The following is a 13,779-nucleotide window of genomic DNA, read 5'->3' on the forward strand; positions in this document are numbered from 1 at the left end:
AAGACAATCAAAATAGAGCCCCCAGATCTTTTCTGCCCTAATTCCATTTTGTCTTTAGAAGAAAGATACTTGTCAACTGCCAAAATAAACTGTAGCAATGACCTGCCTATAGAAACTTGATTGTTGTAACATTTTGCTCTTCAACAATATTCAAATATACAATTAAACTAATTCAAACCAATTCCAATTCTCTCAGCTCTTCTAAGCTATGTGTGGGCAAACACAGACATTGTGGTGTTGAATGGAAGAAACATTTTGCTCTTCAACAATATTCAAATATACAATTAAACTAATTCAAACCAATTCCTCTCAGCTCTTCTAAGCTCTGTGTGGGCAGACACAGTGGTGCTGAATGGAAAAGAGGGAACCACCATCACATTAGAGACTGGAATCACCGGCATCCACAAGCACATCCAGGCACTTTGGACTTTCGGAGACGTTGGCGCAGACACGCGGATCGCCAACCTGAACGCCGGCAAGATGGCAACGGACTACGTTGACCGATTTCAAGACAGACTGCAGCTGAACAGTCAAACTGGATCTCTCACCATCACTGATCTCCAAATCAACGACACCGGGTTTTACAAGGCACAGATCGTCACCGTCAAGATCTCAGCTCACCGTTTCCAACTTAATGTCTACATTGAGCAGTTACCTACAGGTAGGATCAAGGTGCATGTATAGGAGCACTGTTTAACATCCATTGCAGGTGTCTTTTTGGTGACACCTGGTCTGATTGTCTGTTGGAACTGATTGTCAGAATTCAGATTCAAAAACACATGTACTACAAAACTGCTCCAAAACGAATGCTGCACAGTCCTAGCGCTGAGGTTATTTTGGAACGCGACAAAGATGTTTTCAGAAACTGTAAATATTAACGTTCAAATACATAATTAATACATTTCCAGTGCCTGCGTCATTTTGATGTGAGTGTTGGGACTAAAAAACATCAACAACAACATGTATGTGGAATGGTTGTTGTGACAATTATAACAATGAAAGCTTTTTGTTTGATTGTACAGTAAGGCGTTAACCATATCATGTCAGGTCAAAGGGCACAGCGCTGGAGGCAAAGTGCATGTGGTGTGGTACTAGACAGGCGACATCAGGTCCAAGGATATATAGTCGGGGGCGTTAGGGAGATGACATATTAATTTCGTGCTAATTAGTCTAAAAGCGCCACATTTTGCACAGATGTAGCCCAGGGTATGCCCTAATGATTTAGCTAGGGCGCCCAAGTCGGCGACATTCGGGGTCGCCACTGCGGCCAAATCAAGTTGGGCTCTCATCGACTTTCAATACAGGAGGAAAATACCCAGAAAAACACTTTTTTTCTGGGTATTCAAGTAGGATGTGAGGGGTCTAACTAGGGGTTTGTCATGATGCTGAATCCATTGCATTTGTTTTGCACAAAAAACATTCCTTGGGCTATAAATGGCCCCAGAAAACGATGGTTCAGTGATGAAAAGTGATGAGTCATCTCTTCTCAGAGTTTTGTGGGTGTTTTCTGGAGATGTGGCGACCCCGAAGACCCCCGGGCGCCCTAGCTAAATCATTAGAGCAGGCCCTGGGCTACATCTGTGCAAAATGTGGCGCTTTTAGACTGATTAGCACAACAAAAACAAAAAAAAAACCCTAAGGCCTCCGACTAACATGAATGCTCACCCATACATGCATCGTTTTCTGAGGCCATTTATAGCCCAAGGAATGTTTTTTGTGCAAAACAAATGCTTCCAATGGATTCAGCATCATGACAAACCCCTAGTTAGACCCCTCAGATCCTACTTAAATACTCAGAAGAAAAAAGAATCTGGGTATTATAGAAAGTCAATGGGAGCCCAACTTGATTTGGCCGCTGTGGCGACACCGAAGGTCGCCGACTCGGGCGCCCTAGCTAAATCATTAGAGCATGCCCTGAGCTACATCTGTGCAAAATTTTGCACTTTTAGACTGATTAGCGTGAAATATCCCTAACGCCACCGACTAATATCACATAATGTAGACATACTGTGTTAGACACATGAAATTGGAGTATAGCTGAACCAGTAAGACTCCCTAATCGGGAGATAAGCGACCATCACATCGCATGCACAAACTTTAGAAGGCAATCATAGCCAATCAGGAGGGAATGTGGGAAATGGGACAGATCCATGTTGATGACATGACTTTAGAGATACTGTGTACCGCGTTGCATGATTTCAGGCCAAAATCTGTAGGAGCAGTGTCCAAAAATGTGTTTTGCAAAAATCAGCCTGATGGTGGCACTAAAAGAGGGCCATGGGAGAAATGAGGGGTGGAGGTTGTGGTTTGCCAGCCAAGGAGTGTGTGTGCAAAGTTTGGAATTTGCTTTTGTCGCATGCCTAAGCCAATCATTTGATGACCAGCAGTGGTTTCCTATGGAAACACAAAAAGCATCCTTTGTGTCTCCATAGGGAACTGCTGTAGGTTTGGAATCTTCTCATGGATCAAAGGATAACTCATACAATATTTTGACTTAAATCCTGGTCAGGCAGTTCTACTTGAAGCCAAGGTTTTACAAGATTTCTGGATTACTTTACTACCGCTATTCACTATTCAGTAATTGGACTTCTTTAAAGTGACTCATTTTTACAGAATAGATGCACTCATCTCTCTCTCCTAGACTCTGTTTCCACTCCTAACATCAAACTCAATGCATCTTCGATGGACGACAGCTGTGAATCCCTGACAGTGGAGTGTTCTGTGGAGAACGGGAGAAACGTGACCATGCAACAGCAATTGATGGGTACAAAATACTTGCTATTCTCCCAATGCTTGCAATCGCATTGAGAAAAATTTAATAAATCAACTTATATAGGGTTTGTCCAGGTGGTACAAATGGAAAGATGTGCTTGAATTAATACATTGTTGCCATTTCATGTCAGTACAACAGGAACGTTCAAAAGAAATGCTCGAATGTATTACATTTTCAGTTTAATGTAGGTGTAGTTATTTAATCAGCTGACGCAAAAATGCAACATAAGAATGCACAAGAGACCAGGCAGAATTGGGCAATTACATACAGTATGTAGAATGTTTGTATTAACCAATAGTAATTCAGTCAGATACTCCTAGTGTAAAGATGAACCCCATTTAATGAAGTGATATTCATTGCATTGTATTTGGCTCTGCTCCTGTGATGCTCCAGAGCAATCTGTGCAAGCATGTCACAATGACACTGAGAGCACTAATATAACCCCCTCAAACAGAGCATAAAGATACACACAGATATCACATATCTGTAACTGACAAATCTGACGAATCAAATGTTAGACTTTACAGTATATGACGTTGATACAGTTCACGGGGGACACAATTAAGGGACACAGACAGAGACAGAGTGAGAGAGAGAGAGAGAGAGACAGAGAGACAGAGATAGAGACAGACAGACAGATAATTTGAAATGACTATATCAGACTTAGTGTACCAATTTCTATTTACAACTTTTAATGTTAATCTCCTATTATTTCCTGCAGGTAATAATCTCGTCCTTCTGGTTGGTATTGGATTCAAGGTGTTGGCATTGCTCGTGCTCCTGGTGTTGTGTTGTGGCTCTGGTGAGTTTACTGTCATCATAACTCCTAATTCTTTCGCTCCCTAATCTGTTCATTGACATACCGGTAGATATAAATTATTCAACACTGTGGTTGGACTAAATAGTAAATGCACAATCTACCAAGGGTGAATGAAAAGCACAATTTGCAGTTAATATGGCGCTCATAAAGAGAATCTTGTATACTGAAAAACAAAATATTTGAACTGGAATTTGGGACGGTACATCCTACATGGCATTGGTTCCATCTCCTGTTGGTTTGGCCAAACCTAACCTTAACCCTAACCCTAAGCTCAGTAAAACTAACGCTGGTGAATGCTAACCTGGTAAAATGCTAACCTGCTGGTGCTGGTGAATGTTAAGCTGGTGAACGTTAACCTGGTGAATGTTAACCTGGTGAACGTTAACCTGGTGAATGTTAACCTGGTCAGACCAACGGGAGGTCGAACCGGCTCAGTCCCCATTTGAAACCACACTGCTGTCAGTTTGAAATGGTATGAATGGTATGCAGCAAAGTGTAGCATGAATAATGTTTTAAAGTGATCCCTGGCTAATACGACAAATATGCCTTAATACATTACAATTGTTCTCTATAACTGCAAAGTAAAATTAAAAACACCTTAAATATTTTATTTCTTCTAGAAATAGCTAATCTTTAACTTAACAGGGTCGCAAGTTGATGATGTCATAAATGTCATGTGTGATCTATCCCTATGGAATTTATGGCATGCATGTGAAAATAAAAACAAACTTAATATTTCCTATGGTTAATATGAGCATCAAATCAATATTTCAAATGTGTTTTTTGCACAGGCATGCCGTAAATTCCATAGGGATAGATCACACATGACATTTATGACATCATCAACTTGCGACAGGCATTTCCCCTATTGAGTGAAAGATTCGTTATTTCTAGGAGAAATAAAATATTTAAGGTGTTTTTAATTTTACATTGTAGTTATAGAGGACTATTATAATGTATTAAGGCATATTTGTCGTATTAGCCAGGGATCCCTTTAAAGCCAACAAGACTCTAAATAAATGGAAAGAAGAATATGTTTTAATTGCACTTTTTTATACTGATTAATCTCACACGTAATTATTTGTTAATGATTAATATGAATGTGATTCTTATTGTTGTCATGTTTCAGGAACACAGTGCTGAGGATGTAAACATCAGCATAAGTGTTGTTAGAGGAGGATTCCTCTCCTGCTGAGACCAGGGTTACAGGAATCCAATGTGTACAGGAAGACAGCATGAAGACATTCCTTTACATGGACCAGGGACACTGAATTACAGCTTGTGAAGACAAGACCAGCTAGCGCGCGCGTGTGCGTGTGCGCACAAGCGTGCGTTTATGTCTTGCGCTACATGCATATTTTATATATTTCCAAATTGTTTTTACCCTTTTAGCTCCAACTAAATTGTATTTGGATGTCACCAGCTACAGCAGATCATTTCGTATCGGTAACCGGAACGGTCGCCCCAAACCTACTCGGCCTCAATTGGCAAATTGGGGAAGAAGGCCCTGGCATAGTTTTACTGAGGTTAAGTTTAGGAATAAGAAGGTTAGCTTTAGGCATAGTTTTACTGAGGTTAAAGCATCTATGTAATTTAATGAATACACTTTAATTTTGGCCAATCTGTATGGTAGAGTATGATAATACAATTGGGTGGTTGTATTTGGCCTCCTTGCTCTTCTATTGAGACATTTAGATCATGTCAAAGGTCATACCTTGACACAGAATCTGACAAAAAACTTAACTTCTTTGCCTTTTTTTTTTTTTTTTACTATATATACATATTTTTTTTAATATTTCAAATAGCTGATCTGCAAGCTCACAACGTGCAGATGTAGATCAGCATTTGAAGTATTTAAAAATGTTTTTCAAAATAGTAAAAAAATGGCAAAGAAGTTAAGGCATAAGGCATAAGACCTGGATCATAATAGAGCCCTTTAGGGTCAAGATTCAATGTGTTCCCAGAGCAAGCAGGCCGGATCTATTCGCTCAATGGTAACAATTTTAGCACTTAAGCGGGAAACCAGTTTCAAATCTGGGGTAAAAGATTAAAGTTACAGTATATAGTGATGCTTTAGGTTTAGGAATACCTTCATGCTGGCTGTTCTGAGGCCTCCGGATTTGATCGGGTTGAGTAGATTTGACCGTTCCTCTGTTCATAGCATCAGTAGCTACCCAGCTGGCACACGACGTCCGTTGACGTTGATTTTTGGTTGGATTTAGGTCGCGACGTCAGCTAACCAAAATCCAACGTTGGACCAACGTCAACTTCCAACGTTGTATCAACGTATTAATTTGACGTCAATTGACGTTGATATTTGGTTGGTTTTAGGTTGTGTTGGTAACTGACCAATAACCAACGTCTGTTCAACGTATTATCCCAACGTCATCCTGACGTCGAATACTGACATTCTGTTGTCGGATTTTTGACCAAACCTCAATGTCTGCCCAACGTTATTATGACAACGTCCACACAACGTTGCAGTCTAACATCATCAGACGTTGATATTTGGTTGGTTTTAGGTTGTGTTGGTAACTAACCAATAACCAACGTCTGTTCAACGTATTATCCCAACGTCAGGTTGACGTCGAATACTGACATGCTGTTGTCGGATTTTTGAACAAACCTCAATGTCTGCCCAACGTTATTTTACTAACGTCCACACAACGTTGCAGTCTAACATCATCAGACGTTGACATTTGGTTGGTTTTAGGTTTTGTTGGTAACTAACCAATAACCAACGTCTGTTTAACCTATTAACCCAACGTCAGGTTGACGTCGAATACTGACATGCTGTTGTCGGATTTTTGACCAAACCTCAATGTCTGCCCAACGTTATTTTACTAACGTCCACATAACGTTGAAGTCTAACATCATCAGACGTTGATATTTGGTTGGTTTTAGGTTGTGTTGGTAACTGACCAATAACCAACGTCTGTTCACGTATTATCCCAACGTCATCTTGATGTCGAATACTGACATTCTGTTGTCGGATTTTTGGACAAACCTCAATGTCTATCCAACGTTATTATGACAACGTCCACACAACGTTGCAGTCTAACATCATTAGACGTAGATATTTGGTTGGTTTTAGGTTGTGTTGGTAACAAACCAATAACCAACATCTGTTCAACGTATTATCCCAACGTCAGGTTGACGTCGAATAGTAACATGCTGTTGTCGGATTTTTGACCAAACCTCAATGTCTGCCCAACGTTATTTTACTAACGTCCACACAACGTTGCAGTCTAACATCATCAGACGTTGACATTTGGTTGGTTTTATGTTGCGTTGGTAACTAACCAATAACCAACGTCTGTTCAACCTATTATCCCAACATCATGTTGACGTCGAACACTGACATGCCCTTGTCGGATTTTTGACCAAACCTCAATGTCTGCCCAACGTTATTTTACTAACGTCCACATAACGTTGAAGTCTAACATCATTAGACATAGATATTTGATTGGTTTTAGGTTGTGTTGGTAACTAACAAATAACCAACGTGTGTTCAACGTGTTTTCCCAACATCAGGCTGATGTTGAATCACTGACATGCTGTTGTCCGATATTTGACTGAACTTCAGTGTCTGTCCAACGTTATTATAATAACGTCTACACAACATTGCAGTCTAACGTCATTAGACGTTGACATTTGGTTGGTTTTAGGTTGTGTTGGTAACTGACCAATAACCAACGTCTGTTCGACTTATTATCCCAGCGTCATCTTGACGTCGAATACTGACATGCTCTTGTCTGATATTTGACCAAACGTCAATGTCTGCCCAATGTTATTATGACAACGTCCACACAACGTTGCAGTCTAACATCATCAGACGTTGATATTTGGTTGGTTTTAGGTTGTGTTGGTAACTGACCAATAACCAACGTCTGTTCGACGTATTATCCCAACGTCAGGTTGACGTTGAATACTCAGATGCTGTTGTCGGTATTAGACCAAACCTCAATGTCTGCCCAACGTTATTTTACTAACGTCCACATAACGTTGAAGTCTAACATCATCAGACGTTGATATTTGGTTGGTTTTAGGTTGTGTTGGTAACTAACCAATAACCAACATCTGTTCAACGTATTATCCCAACGTCAGGTTGACGTCGAATACTGACATGCTGTTGTCGGATTTTTGACCAAACCTCAATGTCTGCCCAACGTTATTTTACTAACGTCCACACAACGTTGCAGTCTAACATCATCAGACGTTGACATTTGGTTGGTTTTAGGTTGCGTTGGTAACTAACCAATAACCAACGTCTGTTCAACCTATTATCCCAACATCATGTTGACGTCGAACACTGACATGCCCTTGTCGGATTTTTGACCAAACCTCAATGTCTGCCCAACGTTATTATGACAACGTCCACACAACGTTGCAGTCTAACATCATCAGACGTTGATATTTGGTTGGTTTTAGGTTGTGTTGGTAACTAACCAATAACCAACGTCTGTTCAACGTATTATCCCAACGTCAGGTTGACGTCGAATACTGACATGCTGTTGTCGGATTTTTGAACAAACCTCAATGTCTGCCCAACGTTATTTTACTAACGTCCACACAACGTTGCAGTCTAACATCATCAGACGTTGACATTTGGTTGGTTTTAGGTTTTGTTGGTAACTAACCAATAACCAACGTCTGTTTAACCTATTAACCCAACGTCAGGTTGACGTCGAATACTGACATGCTGTTGTCGGATTTTTGACCAAACCTCAATGTCTGCCCAACGTTATTTTACTAACGTCCACATAACGTTGAAGTCTAACATCATCAGACGTTGATATTTGGTTGGTTTTAGGTTGTGTTGGTAACTGACCAATAACCAACGTCTGTTCACGTATTATCCCAACGTCATCTTGATGTCGAATACTGACATTCTGTTGTCGGATTTTTGGACAAACCTCAATGTCTATCCAACGTTATTATGACAACGTCCACACAACGTTGCAGTCTAACATCATTAGACGTAGATATTTGGTTGGTTTTAGGTTGTGTTGGTAACAAACCAATAACCAACATCTGTTCAACGTATTATCCCAACGTCAGGTTGACGTCGAATAGTAACATGCTGTTGTCGGATTTTTGACCAAACCTCAATGTCTGCCCAACGTTATTTTACTAACGTCCACACAACGTTGCAGTCTAACATCATCAGACGTTGACATTTGGTTGGTTTTAGGTTGCGTTGGTAACTAACCAATAACCAACGTCTGTTCAACCTATTATCCCAACATCATGTTGACGTCGAACACTGACATGCCCTTGTCGGATTTTTGACCAAACCTCAATGTCTGCCCAACGTTATTTTACTAACGTCCACATAACGTTGAAGTCTAACATCATTAGACATAGATATTTGGTTGGTTTTAGGTTGTGTTGGTAACTAACAAATAACCAACGTGTGTTCAACGTGTTTTCCCAACATCAGGCTGATGTTGAATCACTGACATGCTGTTGTCCGATATTTGACTGAACTTCAGTGTCTGTCCAACGTTATTATAATAACGTCTACACAACATTGCAGTCTAACGTCATTAGACGTTGACATTTGGTTGGTTTTAGGTTGTGTTGGTAACTGACCAATAACCAACGTCTGTTCGACTTATTATCCCAGCGTCATCTTGACGTCGAATACTGACATGCTCTTGTCTGATATTTGACCAAACGTCAATGTCTGCCCAATGTTATTATGACAACGTCCACACAACGTTGCAGTCTAACATCATCAGACGTTGATATTTGGTTGGTTTTAGGTTGTGTTGGTAACTGACCAATAACCAACGTCTGTTCGACGTATTATCCCAACGTCAGGTTGACGTTGAATACTCAGATGCTGTTGTCGGTATTAGACCAAACCTCAATGTCTGCCCAACGTTATTTTACTAACGTCCACATAACGTTGAAGTCTAACATCATCAGACGTTGATATTTGGTTGGTTTTAGGTTGTGTTGGTAACTAACCAATAACCAACATCTGTTCAACGTATTATCCCAACGTCAGGTTGACGTCGAATACTGACATGCTGTTGTCGGATTTTTGACCAAACCTCAATGTCTGCCCAACGTTATTTTACTAACGTCCACACAACGTTGCAGTCTAACATCATCAGACGTTGACATTTGGTTGGTTTTAGGTTGCGTTGGTAACTAACCAATAACCAACGTCTGTTCAACCTATTATCCCAACATCATGTTGACGTCGAACACTGACATGCCCTTGTCGGATTTTTGACCAAACCTCAATGTCTGCCCAACGTTATTTTACTAACGTCCACATAACGTTGAAGTCTAACATCATTAGACATAGATATTTGGTTGGTTTTAGGTTGTGTTGGTAACTAACGAATAACCAACGTGTGTTCAACGTGTTTTCCCAACATCAGGCTGATGTTGAATCACTGACATGCTGTTGTCGGATATTTGACTGAACCTCAGTGTCTGTCCAACGTTATTATAATAACGTCTACACAACATTGCAGTCTAACGTCATTAGACGTTGACATTTGGTTGGTTTTAGGTTGTGTTGGTAACTGACCAATAACCAACGTCTGTTCGACTTATTATCCCAGCGTCATCTTGACGTCGAATACTGACATGCTCTTGTCTGATATTTGACCAAACGTCAATGTCTGCCCAATGTTATTATGACAACGTCCACACAACGTTGCAGTCTAACATCATCAGACGTTGATATTTGGTTGGTTTTAGGTTGTGTTGGTAACTGACCAATAACCAACGTCTGTTCGACGTATTATCCCAACGTCAGGTTGGCGTTGAATACTCAGATGCTGTTGTCGGTATTAGACCAAACCTCAATGTCTGCCCAACGTTATTTTACTAACGTCCACATAACGTTGAAGTCTAACATCATCAGACGTTGATATTTGGTTGGTTTTAGGTTGTGTTGGTAACTGACCAATAACCAACGTCTGTTCGACTTATTATTCCAGCGTCATCTTGACGTCGAATACTGACATGCTGTTGTCGGATTTTTGACCAAACATCAATGTCTGCCCAATGTTATTATGACAACGTCCACACAACGTTGCAGTCTAACATCATCAGACGCTGATATTTGGTTGGTTTTAGGTTGCGTTGGTAACTAACCAATAACCAATGTCTGTTCAACGTATTATCCCAACGTCATATTGATGTTGAATTCTGACATGCTCTTGTCTGATATTTGACCAAACGTCAATGTCTGCCCAACATTATCATGACAACGTCCACACAACGTTGCAGTCTAACATCATCAAACGTTGATATTTGGTTGGTTTTAGGTTGTGTTGGTAACTGACCAATAACCAACGTCTGTTCGACGTATTATCCCAACTTCAGGTTGACGTTGAATACTCAGATGCTGTTGTCGGTATTAGACCAAACCTCAATGTCTGCCCAACGTTATTTTACTAACGTCCACATAACGTTGAAGTCTAACATCATCGGACGTTGATATTTGGTTGGTTTTAGGTTGTGTTGGTAACTAACCAATAACCAACGTCTGTTCAACGTATAATCCCAACGTCAGGTTGATGTCGAATTCTGACATGCTCTTGTCGGATTTTTGACCAAACCTCAATGTCTACCCAACATTATCATGACAACGTCCACACAACGCTGCAGTCTAACATCATTAGACATAGATATTTGGTTGGTTTTAGGTTGTGTTGGTAACTAACCAATAACCAACGTCTGTTCAACGTATAATCCCAACGTCATATTGACGTTGAACACTGACATGCTCTTGTCGGATTTTTGACCAAACCTCAATGTCTGCCCAACGTTATCATGACAACGTCCACACAACGCTGCAGTCTAACATCATTAGACATAGATATTTGGTTGGTTTTAGGTTGTGTTGGTAACTAACCAATAACCAACGTCTGTTCAACGTATAATCCCAACGTCATATTGACGTCGAACAATGACATGCTCTTGTCGGATTTTTGACCAAACCTCAATGTCTGCCCAACGTTATCATGACAACGTCCACACAACGTTGCAGTCTAACATCATTAGACGTAGATATTTGGTTGGTTTTAGGTTGTGTTGGTAACTAACAAATAACCAACGTATGTTCAACGTGTTTTCCCAACATCAGGCTGATGTTGAATCACTGACATGCTGTTGTCGGATATTCGACCAAACCTCAGTGTCTGCCCAACGGTATTATGACAACGTCCACACAACGTTGAAGTCTAACATCATCAGACGTTGATATTTGGTTGGTTTTAGGTTTTGTTGGTAACTGACCAATAACCAACGTCTGTTCAACGTATTATCCCAACGTCAGGTTGACTGCTTAACTTACAATGCTGTATGCATTGCAAAGGATTATGCTTTGCTGGGGATAAAAACAGAACATCTCTGGTTAAAGACCACATAAAGTATGCAGTTTAAGGGACAGTAAGGTGTCATTACAGTTAGGGACATCTGAATGTTTATGAAATTAAATTAATTTGGATCATAGCATTCATTGGACTATCAGTGTCTCTCTTGAATGTAATGGTAGTTACAGGAAAGCATGAGCATTCAGTTAATCTTGGATGTGAACAAGACCAGTATAACGGGGGAGTTTATTGGCATGGACATAGTGAACAAGGTATCTAGCAAGAATGTCAAAGTTCCTTGATAAGCAACCCCTGAGGACACTAGCCACTTCATTGGTCCAGCGTACCATTACATTGGCTCAACAAAAAACTAAAGATAGGCCGCAACAGTGCCGATTATAAATGAATGTGGGTTGTCCTTAAAGTCCAAGACCATTTCAATTTCAATGTTTTGAATCCTAAATAAGAGCTAGTGTATCTAATCTGAAATGACAGGAACTTAGAGGACAAGTAGGCCTATATTTCTTCAGTGGGGGTATAACAAAATGCATTGTGGCCTAAACTCGGGCGATAAAGAGAGAAAGACAGACAGACAGATAGGCACACCATGATGCTTATCTAACAGTACACAGCAGAATGCTGTGACAATGACCTCTGAATCTTGCCTAGAGTCCATGATTAAAGGCATATCATTCAGCCACAGAAGGGCTTACATAGGCTAGAAATGGCTAACTGTTAATGGAAAGGTCTTGACCTCAGCTGTAATAGGTCATTGTTGAACATCTATGGGACACCATCAAATGGGGTATACCCATTTAAAGATAAAAACAACATATCCCATAATATCTCCTGGCACAGGGATCATCAATGTCTGTACATTGACACATGTGGCGAGACTTGCCTTTGACCATGGTAGATTTTAGATTTTGTTTTTAAATAACAATGTTGTAATTTTGATCATGAGACTAAATTTCTGACCCAGTCTCCAGGGTTTCTTCAGGATATGTATGACACTATATTCCACTAGTACAGTGGTTCTCAATTTATTTGTATTATTATTATTTTTAAGGACCCATAACTCTGAGAGTGTTTATGGGTCCATTTGGTTCCATACACTCTCAGAGTTACAGACCTGTAATGTTCGATTTGGACCGCATTCAAGGAACTTTGAGGTCCCTCTCAACCTGCTTTGAGAACCACTGTGCTAGTAGACATTTGAGACTGGCTCTTTGTGTGCTACTGGTAACATTATTGTCCACTCCATGGCAAAAATATCATTCAGACAAAAATGTCCACCGCAAGCCAGCCTGGGGTATCCACAGTTTAATACCGCATACTATTAACTATGAAGTTTATCAATGTAAAACATTATAGATGTGACATAGAACAAAGTGTACAAATCAGCCCAACATACACAACCCATTATGGACGGGAACCCCTGTTTTATCCCTCAGGCGTTTTTTTCTGAAAACTTAGGTCAGGCTTTAGAAGGTATCGACCTTATGTCTTAATGGTTTAAAAACAGTAAAGATATATGGAATGGCAACCTGATATTAACTGCATTTGTTCTCGAAGTGGGGTCCTTGAGGGAGTTCCAGGGGGTCCCCTGCTAAATGATAGTTAGGAATGAAATGGACCCTTATGGGTAACTCATAGAGTGTACAAATGGAACCAAAATGGACCCATTAACATTGATTTTACAATAAATTGGGGTCTCAGATAGAAATGCCATAAAATGGAGGTCCGTACTTAGACTAATGCATGTCAAACTGGGGTTCTTGCAATTAAAATAGTTGAGAATCACTGCTTGACTCATCAAAATCTTCTCTAATGGAAATGTT

At 40.2% G+C, this 13,779-nt stretch overlaps 1 protein-coding gene and 1 long non-coding RNA gene across 2 annotated transcripts in view; one reads left to right on the forward strand and one right to left on the reverse strand.

Moving 5' to 3' along the window:
- Positions 1 to 13,779, reverse strand: part of LOC308281586 (uncharacterized protein) — a gene marked incomplete at its 3' end in the record, with an annotated part of 534,349 nt that overhangs the window by 288,708 nt on the left and 231,862 nt on the right. The window lies entirely within an intron of this gene.
- Positions 555 to 5,324, forward strand: LOC308281313. The gene is made up of 4 exons (XR_013961837.1): positions 555 to 661; positions 2,642 to 2,764; positions 3,495 to 3,575; positions 4,723 to 5,324. It is a non-coding gene; the product is annotated as an uncharacterized lncRNA (long non-coding RNA).

Source organism: Nannobrachium achirus (genome assembly GCF_963921795.1).
Source record: "Nannobrachium achirus genome assembly, chromosome: 3".
NCBI classification, from domain to species: Eukaryota; Metazoa; Chordata; class Actinopteri; order Myctophiformes; family Myctophidae; genus Nannobrachium; species Nannobrachium achirus.